Raw genomic sequence first — 17956 nt, 5'->3', positions numbered from 1 at the left:
ATGCTTTATATGAAATATATGTACTAGTCATGCATTATAATTCCACAGTGCTCACTCATCAACTGACTGACACTCAGTTGAGTTCACTCAAACTGTTCAAAACAGTCCCCCAAAATCAGTACATTGCTGAGGGCAGATGAGATGGGATGGGAGGCGGGGTGGAGGCTTTAGAAAGCAGAGATGATTGTATCCGCTGGTCTCTTCCCAGAAAAGAACAGCGTTTGCGTAGATTGGGATTGGTGCAGCAGCCCATTCTTTAAAATCCCGCTACAGTTTGAGTTTGTCGGCTAATCGGAGTTCACCCTTGTCATCCAGACATCGGCCTCTTGATCTCCAGACTGCATGTTTCACAAATGCCCTGTAACAGTCAAACGGGAGTCCCTGTTCAGTCACTGTGGCTTTGGCTGAAGGGTATTCGTATACAGGGAAATGAGTGCATGGCCGGGTGAGTTTAGTAGTCGTCCTACGAGCAAGCACAATTCAAAAGTGCAGTTCTAATTGGACTCAAATGGCAAATCCAGTTTACTAAATGGACCGCTGCAACTCAGACTCCCATCAGTAAGCTTCCCTCTCCCGTTTCGCTACCCCACCGAGGGACAGGAGTCAGGTAATAATCAGGTAGTTTGTGAACACTGATCCTGTGCAAAGTCTTCCATTGCTTTCCGTGAAACATTTTCGCAACTTTCCTATACTTTTTTTTTTTTTTTTTCAAAAAAGCAATAAACTTCTCAATGTAATAACTATTACAATTAATACTGTAAGACACTTGAAACTTTTACCACGTCACTGCAAGGAATGGAAGACTCTTAGTTTGCCAGGGAGCTGTTTTGATTTGGACAATACAAATTTTGGAAGCGGGGAGGGGTCGTCTATGTACGGATTTTATTTTTGGCGGATATTTGGACAGGTTGAGTGAAGAATCAAAGGTGTAACTTTGTAATCGCTTTTGACTTGTGCTGTAACACCCGGTGGGTGTGCATGTATCAAGTTAAAGGAAGAACTGCAGGTCTGTGTTAGGCTGCAGCTGGTGCTATTGTGTAGTAATACTGTGACACTAGGAGAACTGGTTTGTGGTTGCACCTCTGCATGTGTCCAAACAAAGAAGGGATGGTGGGCTGAATACCCACTTCGGGAATCCTAGACTGTTCAGAACTAAATTATAACCATCTTCAGCGTTGCGTTGATTTGTACGATGCTTCTTTGTCATTTCAGTTATATTTTTACATTCCCTTACTGTTGAATGGTATTTGCAATCCAGGGATGGCAATAAAGACTCCCATTGCATAGCAGTTTGATTAATTCCTGGTTTTACTGTGAGTTTAATAAGACACACCAGAGCGTGTTCCCTATACACTGTGGCTAATCAAAATCATACTAAAACCTGGAATGGGTGAAACTGCTAATGCAATAGGAGTCTTACTGTATTTCCATCCCTGCAGTCATGAACGCGTTCTGTTTCTCCAATACTGAGTTCTCGTGTTCGTCGAAGTAAGCTTTTACCTGGCTTTGAACATGCTCATGCTGTCTGTGTAAATGCAGAGCAGGTGGGACCCACACAGTTGGAACATGATTCAAATGGAATGGCTGTGTAGTGCCAGCGCACAGGATTTGCTAGGCAAGCTCAAAGCCAAGGATTAGAGAACAAACTCAGTGCTGGAGCAATACTAAAAACTTGCACTTCCCTTGCAGTCGATGGCGTTTTGCAATTAAAGTGTAAACTGAAAGAGTCAGTTTAACTGTTGCTACCTTCCCTTCCTCCTTTAGTTCTGAACAGAGCACAGTGGAGTCCCTTTAGTCCACTGTACCCACAACCTCACAACTCAACTCAACTGTGAACCTCAGAAACTCTGCTGTTTTTAACTATGTAACGTATATTCAGCTAGCTAGGGCTGATGCTGTAACAATTGTTTAACTTGCCATTTATGAATTTATTTTATAGCATGAATTATATATATAAAAAAAAAAAAGATATTTATTCAAATGATATATTTTACTCATAATCATTCTATTATCTGGGTTTTCCCTGATTTGTGACATGACTTTAAGTGCTGCTTTTTTATTATAGTGTTTGATTCTTTTTTTTTTTTCTTGCTTGTAAATTGCTTTCTTATGATACAAAGAATATGTCGGGGGGGTGGGGGGGGGCGTTTTGTTTGTAAAATAAAAATGCTGCTGTAGCAAACTGGCGTCTAGCATTTATTTATTTTTAATCATGAATGAATATTATTACATTGTAATGGTCGCTAATGCTCTTGTGTCTGCCGAGATGCACTCTAGAGAGATCCAAGTTCTACATCCTGTCAGGGGAAGTTAACATGTAAATAAAACTGGCTAGATCTTCGCTGCATAACTAAACACATATTCAGCTTGAACAGTAACCATAATCTGTAGCGCACTCCAGCAATACAGCAGTATTAACTGTATTGCGTCAATTCACCACCAGAGGGCGCCCTTGTGTTAGGAGTGAGATTTCCGTATAAACCTGTATTCAGCTGATCGGGGCAGTGGTGGAATAGGTTTCAGTTTCCACAAAAACCCGCATCTGTGTGTGCAATGCATCAAGTGTTAAGGATAGCATGCACTTTTTGGTTTGTTTAAACACTAAACAACACGAAGCACATAAATACTTTGAATTGCAATGCATTACAGAGTAGACCTGAGTCACGTTACGAAGTCCTTTCCACAAACAAAAGTGACACAACGAAGTGGACAGGTAGTCTGCACAGATGCAACACGGAGGCAAGCCCGCATGATGCTGCAGACCCTGAACTCTTAATCTCTGAACTACTTCTGACATGGAGCTCAGTGGTAGGTACAGAAATACAGTCCCATTTAGAGAACCACGCGGTGCTAGAATGGACTGCCTCTGTAGGCTCTACACACAAAGCTTAAACTTAAAGGTGTTTTTGTTTTTTTTAAGATAGTGTTACCGGTCCCCGACTCCCTCGGGTTTTCTTCCTAGCTGGTCGTCCCTGGGGATTCTACAGGGAGCACCGCATTGGCTCTGGGACTCCTGGTTAGAGGTAAAATCGGCATGGGCGGCTGGCCTTTGTCCTCTAGGGGTGAGTTACTCGGTGTAAAGAGGTAGTTGGCTTGGTCATGGAATTGGAGACAGTTTCAGTTCTCTGGAACCGGAACGCGATGGGAGAATGCAATTGGGGTAAAATAAGTGGGCACAGTACATTAAAATAAGTACATACATATATAACAAAACCCTCTATTGTAGCATCAATAAAATTCCAGCTGCTGAATTTGTAGCAGAGCTGTGAACCAAGGCCTGGATCACAGACAGTCTCCAGTTATCATCACAATGTGCTCATTGTCAACGCGATGTTTGTTCTCCAGAAACCCCGACCCTGAGAGAGAAGGAAGCATCCCACAGCACGATTAGAAAACGACAAACAGTAAAGCTGGGTTAGAAAACACTCGAGCGAAATACCTCGCAGGATGTGTGCATCGCAACGGAAAACAAACGTGTTTACTGAGTCAAACGCCTTGAAATTACATTTTCCTCCAGGCTAAACAGCCATATAGTACTGTTCTGTAATTGAATCGATGCCATTAAAGCTGGCGCAATTTGCCTCTGCGTATTAAATCATTACAGATTATAAGATCAATCGAAAAGCAGCCAGCAATATCCACACACAGAAAACTAGGATAAAGTGCAGCTAAATAGGTTAGATCGGTTTCCAGCTGATACACAGCAGGGTCTGTCTCACCTTTGTACTTCGCTCTAGACAAAGATCAAATAATTAATTACAGTAACTCCTCCGCAAAGCACAAAACCGGAAAACAGCCGTTCACAGCATGTACCCTCAATATATAAACAGAACGGGGACCCCCTCCCTTCTGTCAGGAGAGGCCCGTGACCTTCATTCCACTGTGACCCCCGTGCCACGGGTAGACTGAATATTATTATAGATTATTATAGACGTGGGCTAACTCCAATGCTCTGTAGCGTGCCGTACTTTCGTATCGCGCTTTCAAGCTATGATATCCTGTAAACGAAGCTGTTTAATTTGTACATATAGTCTACATGCTATGTGAGGTGCAATGCATTCTAGCCAAAACAACAGCCGAAGCGTGCAGCACAAAAACTACAAATAATACACATTGCAATGACAATAAAAGGAGGATCCATGCAATCACACAAATACCGCGCATGCAATGTTTCCCCGTGGTCCTGCTGTGGTGTTTATTCGGGGGGGGGGGGGCGAATGTTTACACTGTGTTTGGGGCATTTAACTGAATCGCGCTATCGAACAGGGAAAAAACGCAAGTACTGCATTATTTGTTTTAATAACTTGTACTCCTTTGTGTTTAGCAATGCTTTTGTATCAAGGAAACTTCTTTAACCCCATCTTTCAAAACCACTAGTCAAAATATTTTCAAAGACCTTCAGGGCAGATTAGTGTGGTAGACAAATATGCAATCTACTAGACAGAGATAGGAACTGTTGCATGGCTAAGATGTATGCTGATTCAGGCATAAGCAGGTTAATACCTCGCTCCTGGTGAGTCAGTGAGTTTTCAATAACCGCCAGAAACACACGAATCTTTTCTGACCACATCTATTATTCAGCACCAGTTTAACTGAACGACAGGAAATGGACGTTTTTTTGGAAGCGACCGTCAGTATTTGGCTCACTTTTTTTTTTGATTAGTCAGGAATCACGTCGTTCCAAGATGTTCATCTTTTGCACCGCTGTTGCTATTATTATATAACCCATCTGAAACATTTTGTTATTGCCAATTGCTGAACTGTATCGTTTTTCATATCCCACTACCAAGCCCTCACACCCTCACAATGAAGTCTGTTATTACCTCAAATGCTTTCTTGCATCAGTAACACAGCCCGCGTCAGATAAGACATGACCACCGCACCATGCACCTGATCAATGTTTCATTTACAGCACAGTTCAAACTCTGGAAAATTACACGCTGACTGCATTAAAATATGAAGCACGTTCAGAAGTTCAGAAACGCTTGTGCATTTCACGTATTCGTCGGGTTTTAAAGAACTAGCGCCTGACCAATTATTGAAAATATGCACGGACCCGCTTTTCTGCTACCGTGATTGGCCGTGCTTTACCTTGGGGGGGCAGAGCCAAGCTGTGGATTCGTGCAATCTCGCATCAATCACGAAGCATGTTACCTGCCTGACACTTCCTGCTGTCAAACCCCAGCTGCGTTAGAAACGATCTGTTTTTTCAGTATCTATATTTCGAGAGACGGGGGTTGTGCTTCCGACATGTCGATTGTTTGCATTTATAAACTACACATAAAAGACACGCTGGAGATCGAGGGGATGTTTCGGCCGCTTCTGCAGACGCTCGACTGTCTTATTGGAATATTGGAGCTGTTGTGAAATCGCTGGGAAATAATTCGCGTTTGCGGAGAATCATATACCGAAACATATATTTGTCGGCGAGTCGCCGTGTTGCAAAAGAAAACTGCGAGGGATTTGTGCGGCTTGCTTGCTTTCACTGCGAGTCGGTGACAAGAGGTAAGTCGTTTCTTTCATTGACATTTTGAGCAAGGCAGGCAAGCATGTATTATTATAACCCATAATATGCTAGAAGAAAATCAGGCTGCTAACCGTACTGTAAATACACGGGTGTGCGTATAAGGAGCTAGCTGTCTGGATTGCACAGGTGCTGTTGTAGAGAGAGAGAGACAGGATTGCTGTGATTTGTATTTTTAAATGGTTTTTGCTACATCGTGTTAATAACGCTGCTTGTTCCTTCCTCGTGTGCTTGTGACACGGCGTGTTGCTGTTTGCGTGTGGAAATATTTTGTGTGCTTTTCACGCGCTCACGAGGGGGCGAGGGGGCGGGGGTATCAAATTGTAATTGCGGGACCCCAGGGCTAGGGTATCAAACATCACACGATACAGTGTATGTATGTATAGATGAATTGAATCGACATGCTACATTATGTGTGTTTGTTTGTATTAAAATGACTGTAAATGCATACATGTATAAACGTGTTGCTGTGACAAGTTTACGCAGAGCAGTTTGGAAAGCAGTGTATATATAGAACAGCGTATGCGCATTATTTAACAGGGGTGTGATGACCACGTCGCCTTGAAAAAAAACCTTCCGATCACTGGAAGTCTTTCCTATTGGCCCCTTCTATGCAAATATGGATTATTGATTAAAGGGAAAGCCTTGGGTGTAACGGGTATCCATGGACATTAATAATAGAGAAATCAAAACGGGGTGGAATGCGTTTGCATTTCAGTGACTAGACAGTTCATTCAGTAGGAGATCGACGTTCTTGCAGTATTTAACCAACACGATAAGCTTGTGTGACAGGCAGGCTACACGAGAACGCGCTGGCTGCATCGCTGCTTTATTGAGATGCTGTTCTAAGCTCAACACGGTCCGCAAGCAGACCGCTAGTCTGTATCGATCACCTCGCACTTCCCATGTTAGGAGTGCGTGTTTACCTTTATTTCGCTCTTAAAAGATCCCCATAGTAAAAAGCACAGCAAAGAACCGTGGTGTAGGTAAGCAGTGTTACGCACAGACTTGGCATGGCATTAAAAAAAGCTCTATATCTACACACACATGTAATATGCGTGCTGTAGTGTGTGAACACTGTGGACTGATTTAGTAACAATGGTGCAGTGTTCATGTGGACGGGTCCAGTCCTGTGCTGTTGGTTTGAATTCTCTTTGAAGCGTTGCACATGCCTCTGCAAGCACTCCAGTACTGTTTGGCATACCTCTGACTGTCGCTATTGGTAAGTTTATGAGCTCTGGGGTTAAAGTCTGGTTTCCAGTGAGTCCTGTATTAAAGTCCTGTCGCTATCTTGATGCATCCCAGAATTCCCATGTTGGATAAGACCACCATCCTATGCTGTAAATACAGATTTTAAGATCTGTTAATGTGTTTTTTTTTGTTTGTTTGTTTTTTTTGTTTGTTTATTTTTTTCTTCTCAGATATTAAGTTAATATTACAAAATATTACAAATTTAGTGTATTTATTTGTTTATTTAACCTTTATTTAACCAGGTAAGTCCCATAGAGATTAAAATCTCTTCTCCTCCTCCCCCTCCCCCCCACACACACAAACACACACACAATTTAGGAGCATTGGCCAAAACGTGCCTCTGCTCCACAGATGTCAATTTTTGGTTTAAACTCCTTTAAAGGTATCAAAACACTAAAGTTTCAGTTTTTCCTGAAGTTTATTCCAATTATACTAGTTTGCCTCACGGTCCAAAGACCTTGATAAATGGACCTTTGAACAGCTGATATAAGCAGATTGGAGGGTAATTTCTAGATGAATAAAGCTGCCAGAGTCACGGACACGCAGTTTGTAAGCACACTGCAGGTACATGCTGTAGAGCTCAGAAAGCTGGCATGCCCTCCTGGTCTCCAGAATGCCCTGACTTGTTTGGAGTTCAGTTGGCAGCCTCTGTAAAGAAAGCAAAATGAAGTAAACAAGCTTCCAATCTTCTAGAAAGATTCCAGCCCACTGTGGCTGCAGGGGTGCGTTCTGAAACTTTGGCAGGGTGAGCCGGTGAAACAGCCAGCAAGATGTCTTTGAATAGAGTGAATGCCCTGACCTTAACTGTTATCTGAATAACCCCTCCCACCCTTTAACTCTTACACAGCCCTCCTCCCTGAGGCTTTACGTATTGATCCAGGCAGACATGCACGAAGGACACTCGCATGCACTTAGGTGCTTGATTGAGTGGAATCCTGCATCATTTTATTTGGAGTCTCCCTCTATTTAAAACTGCAGTTTCTCTCAGTTGGCAGCGGTGTCTGCTGCTTGCTCCAGCGCATGCTAGTTGTGGCTGTACCATGCTGTGCTGCACCAGTCATCCGAATTATTGATAGTTTGTTTGAAAAACTCTTAATGTTTCACATACAGTACAAGTTAAGGTAACGCTTTAGTATTGTTTTTCCCCTCTGAAGCATAGTAATTAAGGTTTAGAAGGCTTCATTTAAATCCAGTCAAGATTGCCCACACAGTGGTTACAAAGCGATCAATAGAGGGTGTTTATTACTGTGGTAACATCAGGAACAGGATAGATATTTATTCAGATGACAGCTAAAGATAAAAGTGATCAATGCCACTGCTGCTGAGATGATCCCTTCCTCTCTCTCTCGTCTTCCTCTCTCTCTCATCCCAGAGAAGGACCATAAAGAGATGCTGTAACTAAACAGATGTCGTAAAATGACTTGAATTCAGCCCCCCATCTATTAATAAGAGAACTGCAGGACAAACTAGAGAAAAAGTAGCAATGACTTGGAGTTTAAAGATAATCGTGACTATTGCCCAACCCTAGAAATAACATTAAGGAATTGTGTGATTTATTTAAAACTCATTGCTAAAACAGCCCGGGTCTTTTCTAAAATACCGCCGGGAGTCCCTCCTGTTAATGACATTGACATGAATGCGGTGGCTTGTCAACGCACATACAGCTACAGTCATAAGAGAAAGTGAAACCTGTTACTTATCCTGTTACAGCTGTCTGAGGAAGGTTCGGTCGATACAGTGTTCCCTGTTTTGTTTTCGCAACCTTGTTGCACTGTTGTTTATTTGAGTGCACAGGGATGCATTTAGCGCAGAGGGAAAGCCCAGGTCGTATGAGAATATGGCAAACCAGTTTTGAAGGAGTGTGTTCGCTACAAGCCGTTTCGGTTTGGGTTCTAGTTTAGTCTTATTCTGATCTTGGAAGCTTTGCAAAGCCGGGCCAGGTCTGCGGGGCTCGTGTCCCAGTTGGGGGTATTTTGTTTTTGATGGAATAGCAGAGTCAGTCCTTCTGTTCGTGGCTGAAAAAGTCTTCCCAACTTCTACGGGAGGTGCTATAAACTACAGAGGATTTTTTTTTTGTTGGGGGTGTTTTAATGATTATGATATATATATATATATTTTTAATATTTTATACTTTCATTAATCCATCCACTGTAAAGCTGAATAGTATCAGCCTTGTTGTACCTTAGTGGTTTTCATTGAGATTAAAGCTACTGGATCAATAGCAGATTTTTTTTTTTACAATAGTTTATACTTCTGTGTAAAGAATAAGGTTTTAAATTTAAGAATGAAAAATTCAGTGCAGGGATATATTTAGTCTTTGTCAATATATTGTGCGCACAGCTTTGGGTTAATATAAATTCAATCCAGCCTTAACCCTATATACAAATCGAGCTGTTCAGCAGTAGAGCTTTATGAGCTTGCTGATATTGTATTGCAGTTACGCTGCACGTTTTGTAGTTCGAAGCACTCGATACTGTATTCTGCAGCAGTCTGAATTTCCTCTTGGCCAACGTCACTGGAGAATCTTTCTGGTTGTACGTTTGCATTTGAGTAGGAAATGAAAAATGCCTTTTGAAGTTTTTTTTGCAGTTTACTTAACAGCTCTTTGGAAAGGGAGCAGCATTAGCATACTGAACTTGGAAGCTGGTTCTGGGAGCGTGCTCATCTTATTAATGAGTATTTCATTGCTTGCAAGCTTACACTCACAGAAGGCTACCAGTGTTTGAGAAACGCTGTGATGACAGAAACACGATTTAACTAGGACTGCAGAGCTGGTTCATGCATTTCAAAAATGAACTTTTTTCTTTTTTTAAAATTATAAATTGCCCTTCAGAGTTCAAAAGTACAAACTGATATATTGTTGCATGGGATATATCCACCAAGCTTCAATACGCTGTGAGTATGGGGGTCTCCTATTGCTATAAGACTGGGGGGGGGGGGGCAAAGCTGCCCCTCCCACTCCTGGTCTATGAATACCCCCCCCCTCCAAAAAAAAAAAAGAAGATCAATGTACATCTGATGGGACTCTGATGAGCGAACTTTAAATGAATTCCCCTAAGAAAGGAAACTCATTCAGAACAAAAGATTATAGAAATCGCTATTAACAGATATCAGAAATGCAGGGGTCTGCTGCTCCAGTGCTGTGAAGCTTTGTTGATTTATCCCTTAACTACAGGAGTGGGTTTAAGTCATGCACTTGCATTGGGTGCATTGCCCTGGGAACTCTTTTTTTTGTTTGTTTACTGTAAAGTATTGTGTGACATTCTTTGACATTCACGTCAACCCGAATTAGCTTGAAAAGACAGAGGATGAGAGTAAAGATGTAACCTTGGGGCAAATGCTCTGTGTTTAAAAAAAAAATTCCTGCTACACCGCTGTCTGCCACAAGCATCGGGAAGGGAAGCGTGGGCTGCTGCAAGCTCAGGAGGACTTGACGTGAAGCGACATTTAATCCAAAAAACATGAAGCGCTTGACAGAGCTTTTGTGACTTTGCTGTATAAGGGTCAAGGCTGCAAAACATCGATGTGTGAAAACAGGAACACGGTTCAGTTTAACAGCACTGCATTCTGGGAGATTGCAAGCAGACATTGAGCACTAGCTACTTCAGCAACGGGGACAATAAGCAAAGCTTATATATGTCTCTTAATGTAAGCCCCTGTAGATAGCACTGACTATGCACTTTAAAAGGCTGGCATATTCAAATGACATCATTGTTCTGCTGGCCTTTTTTAAAATGCATTACAGTAAAGTCAGTATTTTCTTCCATACTAATAAAGCAGTTGAAACATATATACAATACATGCCCTTTACCTTTTTACAGTGTTTGCAATCATTAGCTGGCACTGGTGCTTACTAGTATAAAAAGAGATTGGTTGATCTGGCCTATAGTACGTATGCTTACGACAGCAACTAGAAGGACTGGAGTGCAAATCCTGAGCATCTTAACACAGAATGATCAAAAACTGAAAAGAATATAGGAACCACTGAGAATGACAGGGGGAACAGCGTGAGCCATAGACTGGGCATGCGTTTGACTGGGCTTGCACGACGGCAATAGGTATTAACAACAATAGGTCATTCTTCTATTTCTCCTTCCTTAGGCTATTTTTCTTACATTGTGACAAGTCTGCAAACTGCAATTACTCGGTTATCTAAGGAGTCACCGCTTTACAACGTTGCTTTAATCCAGCCCGCCCCTGTTCAACCATTAACAGACACTGCGAACGGGCTCAGCCTGATAAGCACATTGTGAAATAACCAGGGCAGGATTCATGATTCCAGCAGAGCGAAAAAGAAACAGAGAAACACGCTATGCAGTTGATTGCCTTTTAAAATGAGTTTGCCCCTCCGAGTCGTTTCCTAGTACAGCTGTGCTGTCTTAACTGTGGTTAGGTCTTACATGAATAGATTTTGCTGTAGTTGGCCTTGTGGGATAATGCAATCTCCATATAACAGCTGGAGAGTATCAGCCATCGCTTATTAAAATGTGACGGGTGCTGATGTTAGCGCTCCCTGTGGGTGACACCGCAGGAGAGGCAGCTTGCCTTCCATCTCTTTCACAGACATTTGTTTAAAGATATCCTGACGTGTCTTGATATTTCTCCACTGCATTGTTTGCATGGCTTTATATTCCTGCAGGAACACAGTAATTAACACTCTCACTGGCAGCCCCTCTTGCAGCCTGTGCATTGCAGAGATGCTGCTTCATTGGGACGCACAGGATGCAACCCTCATGTGGGGAGAATACAAATAAGCAGGCAGAGTTATTTGAAGGTGAGCTGCTACATACAGTATTACTGGGGGACAGATTGAAAAGCAAACTGTAAAATGACACTAGTAAGGTTACTGAACTATCAAGAAACTATTTCAGCAAGAAACCCATGCAGTAGTTACATTAAATACATTCGGTGTTTTTTTTTTATTGATACAGAGAGTAAATAATTCTGGCACTTTGCTCCCGGATTAAAAAAGAGCTGAATGGATTGTCTGTCTTGTGTTATCAGAGGTACGGTATGAAAGCCCTAATGGGCAGACTGACCTTGCTTCTCAGCTTTTTAAATCTATGAAAATAATGCAAGGTAATCTCAGCAAGTGATTTGTTGCTAACGCTGTCAAGCGCTGGAGAATCCGTATTGAAATGAAAGATCTTTATTCAGCAGCAGCATGAACACTAGTCTGTTGTTAGCTGCGGCGTCTTCTCATTCGTTCAGTACTGCGTCTCGCGTTTTGTGCCAGTTTGCTGTTACAGTGAAAATATATATATTTTTTAAAGTGTCCGTACATTGTTTGGAGGGAAAACCTCAATGAAAGCTACACTGACAAGGCAAACCTTTGGTAATATTTGCATCAGCATGTCATGACTCTTTGCAGGATTTGGTTACTGTATCCATGGCAACCTGCCTTGTAGATTTAATAAAACATGAAGAAACTTGGCACTGTACAGAAGAAAATGAGGTTATGGGATAGATGTGTGGAGTAGACCAGTATGACATGACCTAGAAAACGTTGCCTTTCATTTGTGGGCCATAAGTCAATAAATGTGAAGTACATTGAATTAAATAGAGTGCAGCAAAGTGTAATAAAGCCTAGCGAAAGCATGTTAAAGCACAGGTAAGCATGGTAAAGAATGGCAAGGTATGATAAAACATATTAATAAACATGGCAAACCAGGGTTAACTGGTAAATGCAGAGTATAACCATGGGAAAAGCATGGGGGGGGGGATCAGGGTGACGCCAAAAATACTGAGCTGAACTTTGATAAGGGCCAGGTCAGTATTGGAGATGAAGGGGTCCAGCTGCCGGGGATGAAGCTCAACAGGATGCTTGACAGAAGAGGTTCGAGGGGCTGAGAAGCAGTCAAACGCAGCAGGGTTTTCATGCAGTGCAATGCTGGGGTTTCCGCTCAATGGGTGATCGGTTCTATAGAGGGGGGGGGCTTGGTTAGTTCAGAGCCAAATAAATCTTCCGTCCTCTTATCTATCATGAGCTGGGGTCCTGCAGGTTGGTTACTGGACACTAACGAAGCAGGTAATGCACCAATAAATATGAAACCCTTAAAAGACACGAAGAAGCGTTTAGCAACAAGCACGCTGTGTTAAATGACGGGAGGCCTTATTCTGGTGTGCGGAATTAATATGAAATTACTGTTGTAGTTTTTTTGCCAGTAGGGTGCGCTATTGCATGATGAGGAGAAACAGTCCCTGCCTGCTTTGCCTCCCTAACCCCCGGGAGCACCAGGGCCGATGTGACTCTCCCTCTGGGATCCCCAGCGAATCTGCGCTCCCCTGACTATATGACTAACCCTGCACACCACACGGCCGTGCTCTTTATCAATCGGTTATTTTACCCACTGCAAACGCGTTACCGATCAACGGGTTCCCATCGTCAAGCCCATCTTTTCACCCACCGAACCTGCAGTAAGCAGCAGAACCCAGGGAGGTGAGGTCCGGGATATTCAAGTGACCAGCCTGCTTCTGTTGCGTATAAGTTAGCTTATTACCAATCAGACTCTTCCATTATAAAACTTTGCCACAGTAAAAGCATAGCAAAGTGTACTAAAGTGCAGTGAAAGCATGGTAAAGCACAGGTAAGCACTGTAAAGAATAGCGAGGTATGTTAAAGCATATTGCAGTATTAAACATGGCAAACCAGGGTAAACGATGGCACATGCTTAGTATAGCCATGGGAAAAGCATGGTTCAATAATACCGTCGTAAACTTTTGTTAGGGCTTGAAGGATTGAGTTCTCTCTCAATGCACGAGTTAGGGTGTCTTTAACTGAACTCTTTGCATGTCAAGGAAAGATATCTTTTAATTAAACCTGCAAACCCCCGAGACTGTGAGTCGTATCTGTTTAACTTCATTTACTTTCAGTCAAACATAAATCAGCACTACAGTGCAGACAGTACACAGCCAGCCGCTTTCCGTTTCACTGGCTGGCTTCACTAATGTAATGACCACCCCAAGCACTTTGTAAAACAAAGCTCCTTGAACACTTCTGTAGTTTCTTTTGATGTCCTGACTAATAACATTTTCAAAGAATAACCTTGAAACTTTTCGTTTTTATTGTGTTGGCTTTTATTATGGCAGTCAAAAGATAGCTCTCCGATGTTGTTTTCTTTGTTGATATGCTGTTGCTGTAAGCAACCAAACCAGCCCCATCTCCCAACACGGAAAGCAAATGCCCTATACAGGTATGTGTGGAGTTTGTATTGGAGACTGAATTGAAGCAGACCGGATAGGAGATGCTTCTGTGCACGGTGAGCAGGGAGTGTACGGTATGGGTCCAAAGCCACGTTATTGCTGGTGAGTCACTGGGATCAGTCAACTAAGAACCTTTTTTATTTCATGAATTATCAGCTGGGAACTGACCGCACATTGCTGGCTTCGAATGGCCTTCTCTAGTGTTTTAAGGTATTGATGTTGTATTGCTAAAGTGCGCACGCTCCCTAATTCTGTACATGCTTTTTAAAAGCAGCCATGACTTGCAGGGTGCAATGAGACTGGAGATACTTTAAGTAACCCACCAAGCAGGGTAATAATAATTATCAGCCTCCCCTGTCTTAAATGATAATTGAGCTTCAGGATCTCAGGGGTATGAAGCTGCCAGCACAGGTACTGTAATTAAGATAAAACAAGTGGAACTGGTGTCCTAATTCGCTTGCTGCAGCTGAACGCTAGCATCATACATTTTTTAGGAACACGGGCGTGATCTGTACCTGTACTTGTACCTGTACCTGTACCTCTACATGTACTTGTCTGCGGTGCAAGGTATTTTTGTCCTGGAATTTCAGACCTTGCATCGAATGTTTCCTGGTATTGCTACACTTCCCTATCACATGGGCCCGATCAGTCATATTGACACTCTCTGATTAAAATCTTTGTCGCTGTGGCAGAAGCTGCCATACTGTACCGTAGGTGCCTCCTGAACGTTTGTTAAACCGCAAGGTGGCCAGTGCATTCTGTTTATCCTGTTGTGTATCTTTAGTGTAGTACAAAGGCAGTTGAATGGGCTACGAGCAGAGAGCTGGGAGCCTTCATCATCCTCTCCCCACACACTGAGTCAAAGGCTCCATGTCTGTACTGTGGGATTACAGCCATTTCCATTTAGTTCTGTCAGGGTTGAATATGAAGTCAGGACCCGAAAATGTGCAAAACTTGGCCTCCTTCCCATCCTTTTTGTTTTGCCTTCATAGCTTGATGAGCTGGTTGATCTATTACAGTATATTTTCTGCTGTAGAAATGAATGAGTATCCTGTTACATACATTGTAACAGTCCTTGTGTGGAGAAAATCTGCTATACAATTGCTTCTGGCCTTAATTTGTTTAAAAACTACAGGTCCAATTTAATCAACATTTAATCCTGGGGGAAATATTTCAGGAACTATTTCATGGTATTAACAGAGGAAATGGTTTAGCATATGTATTCAGTTATATTGCATGTTTTTTTTAACTCTCATAAGCAGTAGAATTGAGTCTCTCTAAATAAGGAAGACATATTGAAATGTGATTGAAAAAAGAAATAACAGGTTAGAGCAATACAGTGTCATAAGCCATGTCAAAAAAGCATTATAAGAAAGATTTATAATGACTTTATTTCACAATCCTGTAACATGTGGATACTGTATATTCATGCATCTTCAACTAAATACAAGGAATGCCTATGTACAGGCACTGATTGATCCGATTTTCTGCTGCCAGACTTTTGACAGTGTTGAAGCTGCTGGGATGAGGCAGACTCTTGTCATTGGTTTAGTGCCTTTTCCTGAATCACTTTACTGTCCTTACAAGCCCAGTGAAGTTGCGTCTGAACTCCCAGCAAGCACTGGTCTCCTGTGAAGCACGCTGAAGTAGGTGGCTAACAATACAGTACTGCCATGAAAAGGGATCATTAAACAAAAAAAAAAAAACATGTGCTTTCTGTATCGTCGCCAACCACAGATAGAAGAAACTCCTCCCCAGAATGGGGTCCACTTGAGCTGGAAAGGCCAAGACATGGTCCTGGGATGAAAGAAAGAGACCTATTGAAGTTTGCTGTAATACTTATCAATCAGATAGATCAATCTGAGTTCCGTATGGTGTTGTATACAGAGACACTTGAGAGGTACAACTACCATTTATGTGCAAGCTCTTCAGGAACCATGTGGGACCAGTTTAACAGACATGCTACCCAGTAGTCCCAGCAGTCTGATGAAACCCTTGAAAAGTCTTTTAAGGTATCCTTCACCTCCAAATCCAAAGAGCTGTATTGTGGAGGCGCCAGACAGCCATACCGAAGCTGCAGTATTGTCACTTGTAGTAACTCGGACATTAAAATACCACAATCAGCGATTCAGCAGCTGCTGTAACAGAGCTTTGGAGTCTTCCACCAAAAAAACTGTAGCTTCAGCAAAGTCTCCCGTCTCCAAAGCTAAGCATTTTTGATTCGTAGTGAAATTGACCATGTGCATTATTATCTTGAGCAGGACAGTGTATCATAGAAAACAGGCTAGCCTCAGTCTGCGTTCAGTCAGCTACCACCCCCACCCAGGCTTACAGCACAGTATAAAACTAGTTTATTCATAGACACTTGTTTTTCTTTTTCATGCATAAGCAGATCCAAACTGGTGTGTTTTCAGATAAGCAACAGATCATTTTGATAGGGGGTAGAAATGCTAACTGTTATTCAATACCATGCATCCGCTTGTTTAAAGAAGTGATGTACAATAATACTTTGAAACCGGTTCTTTTGAAATCAGGTATCTGGCCTCATATCAGCTTTAGTGACATTAGTACTGATCCTCCTTTTATTGTGCTCAGAATCTTTAGGGTCTTTTGCATGTTTTTTTTGTTAATTCAGGGTGTGCAAATATTTCAGCTACTATGCTATATTTTGAACGGCTGCATCCGTTCATGTGGTCTGATTGGGTTTAGTCTGAAGTGCGACACATGCAGTGATCAGGTACTGTACCAGAAAGCAGCCGCAACACTGCATCTGCATCTGCACAGTCCAAACTGAAGTACAAAACACAAGCAAAAACCATCTTCAGCAGTGAAAAGGGGGACCGTGAGGAATTAGCATGTGCAACAAAGCAGCTAGAAGATAGATTTTCAAATCTTGGTTAGTAATGTATGCAGTTAACAACATTTGCAAATAAAAAGCCAAGTCAACTCCTCTTCTTTCCAGCCAGTGAAATCTGTAGACCTGTGTGTGTGTGTGTGTGTGTGTGTGTGTGTGTGTGTGTGTGTGTGTGTGTGCTTCCTTCAGGAACAAACGGGTCTCTCTCGCTCTCTCTCTCGCTCTCTCTCTCGCTCTCGCTCTCTCTCTCTGTCTCATTAACAGAGTGTTCCTTCGCTTTACTGGATCCTGCAGTGGAAGGTAATGAATCTGCTGTTTAGAAACGCTGTGGCGGTTTATGCAACACACAATTAAAGATGCAGAGTGCTGTGTGGTTCACTTTGAAATCTCCAGAGCCTGAGGGAGAAACAATCCCTTCCAGCTCCCTGTCAAGACAGAGCAGCATAGCAAGCCTGCAGGAAGCTAGGGGCATGAGGGCTGACTAGTTACTGAGAACTACAGCACTGCACAGCAAACTCATATACAGTAGGACTGCATTGCAATATCAGTTTGCTGAGCAATGCTGTATTGCTTAGTAACATAGCCAGTCACCATGCCTCCAGCTTCCTGCAGTATCATAGAGTATGCCCATGCACAATGACCTGCCAGATAATTCAATTGCCTTCAGATTGATTTGTGAAATAGAATATCATTGAAAACTGATTTGCATTAAGACGGCCCATCTGTACATGAAATCACGGTTATACCAGATGTCTTTTTATATAAATTACTTCAGCAGACATTAAAGCAATGGAGCGTGAAGATGCAAAATGAAAGCAAGACGTTTTATAGCAGTTCATCTAGGGGAGCACTTTGTTTAGAGAACTTACAGTAAGTGGCCCCTGAGGAAATCCAGATGCAGGTTATGCACTTAAGTACTTATCAAGTATAATATAAAGTAGATGCACAACCTGCAAGCTATTGCATTGAAAGAAGCTGGCCCTCGACTCGTGTACTGCTGTGGGGGTTCCAGTACTATTTTAGGACAGCTTCAGACTGGCATCAGTTTGCAAAGCTGAAGGCAGGAACTCAGAACTCAGCTAGACCCCATTGTGTGTGTCTGTAGTGGATTTAAATCTTTGAAT

The 17956-nt window shown here is 42.3% G+C and overlaps 1 protein-coding gene across 2 annotated transcripts in view; it reads left to right on the top strand.

The window, feature by feature from the left end:
* The window catches only part of LOC131702901 (ras-specific guanine nucleotide-releasing factor RalGPS1-like), a 39618-nt gene that overhangs the window by 10589 nt on the left and 11073 nt on the right, over positions 1-17956 (top strand). Inside the window, exon 1 of one of the 2 annotated variants that reach the window (XM_059005399.1) lies at positions 5095-5505. The exons of the other annotated variant lie outside the window; for it this stretch is intronic. The gene's annotated coding sequence lies outside the window, so the exon portion shown is untranslated. Of the gene's footprint in view, positions 1-5094; positions 5506-17956 lie in introns of those variants that run through there. 2 annotated transcript variants of the gene reach the window in all.

The sequence above is a fragment of the Acipenser ruthenus genome, chromosome 31, assembly GCF_902713425.1.
Source record: "Acipenser ruthenus chromosome 31, fAciRut3.2 maternal haplotype, whole genome shotgun sequence".
In the NCBI taxonomy this organism is placed as follows: domain Eukaryota; kingdom Metazoa; phylum Chordata; class Actinopteri; order Acipenseriformes; family Acipenseridae; genus Acipenser; species Acipenser ruthenus.
This window is presented reverse-complemented; position numbering and strand designations above follow the sequence as displayed.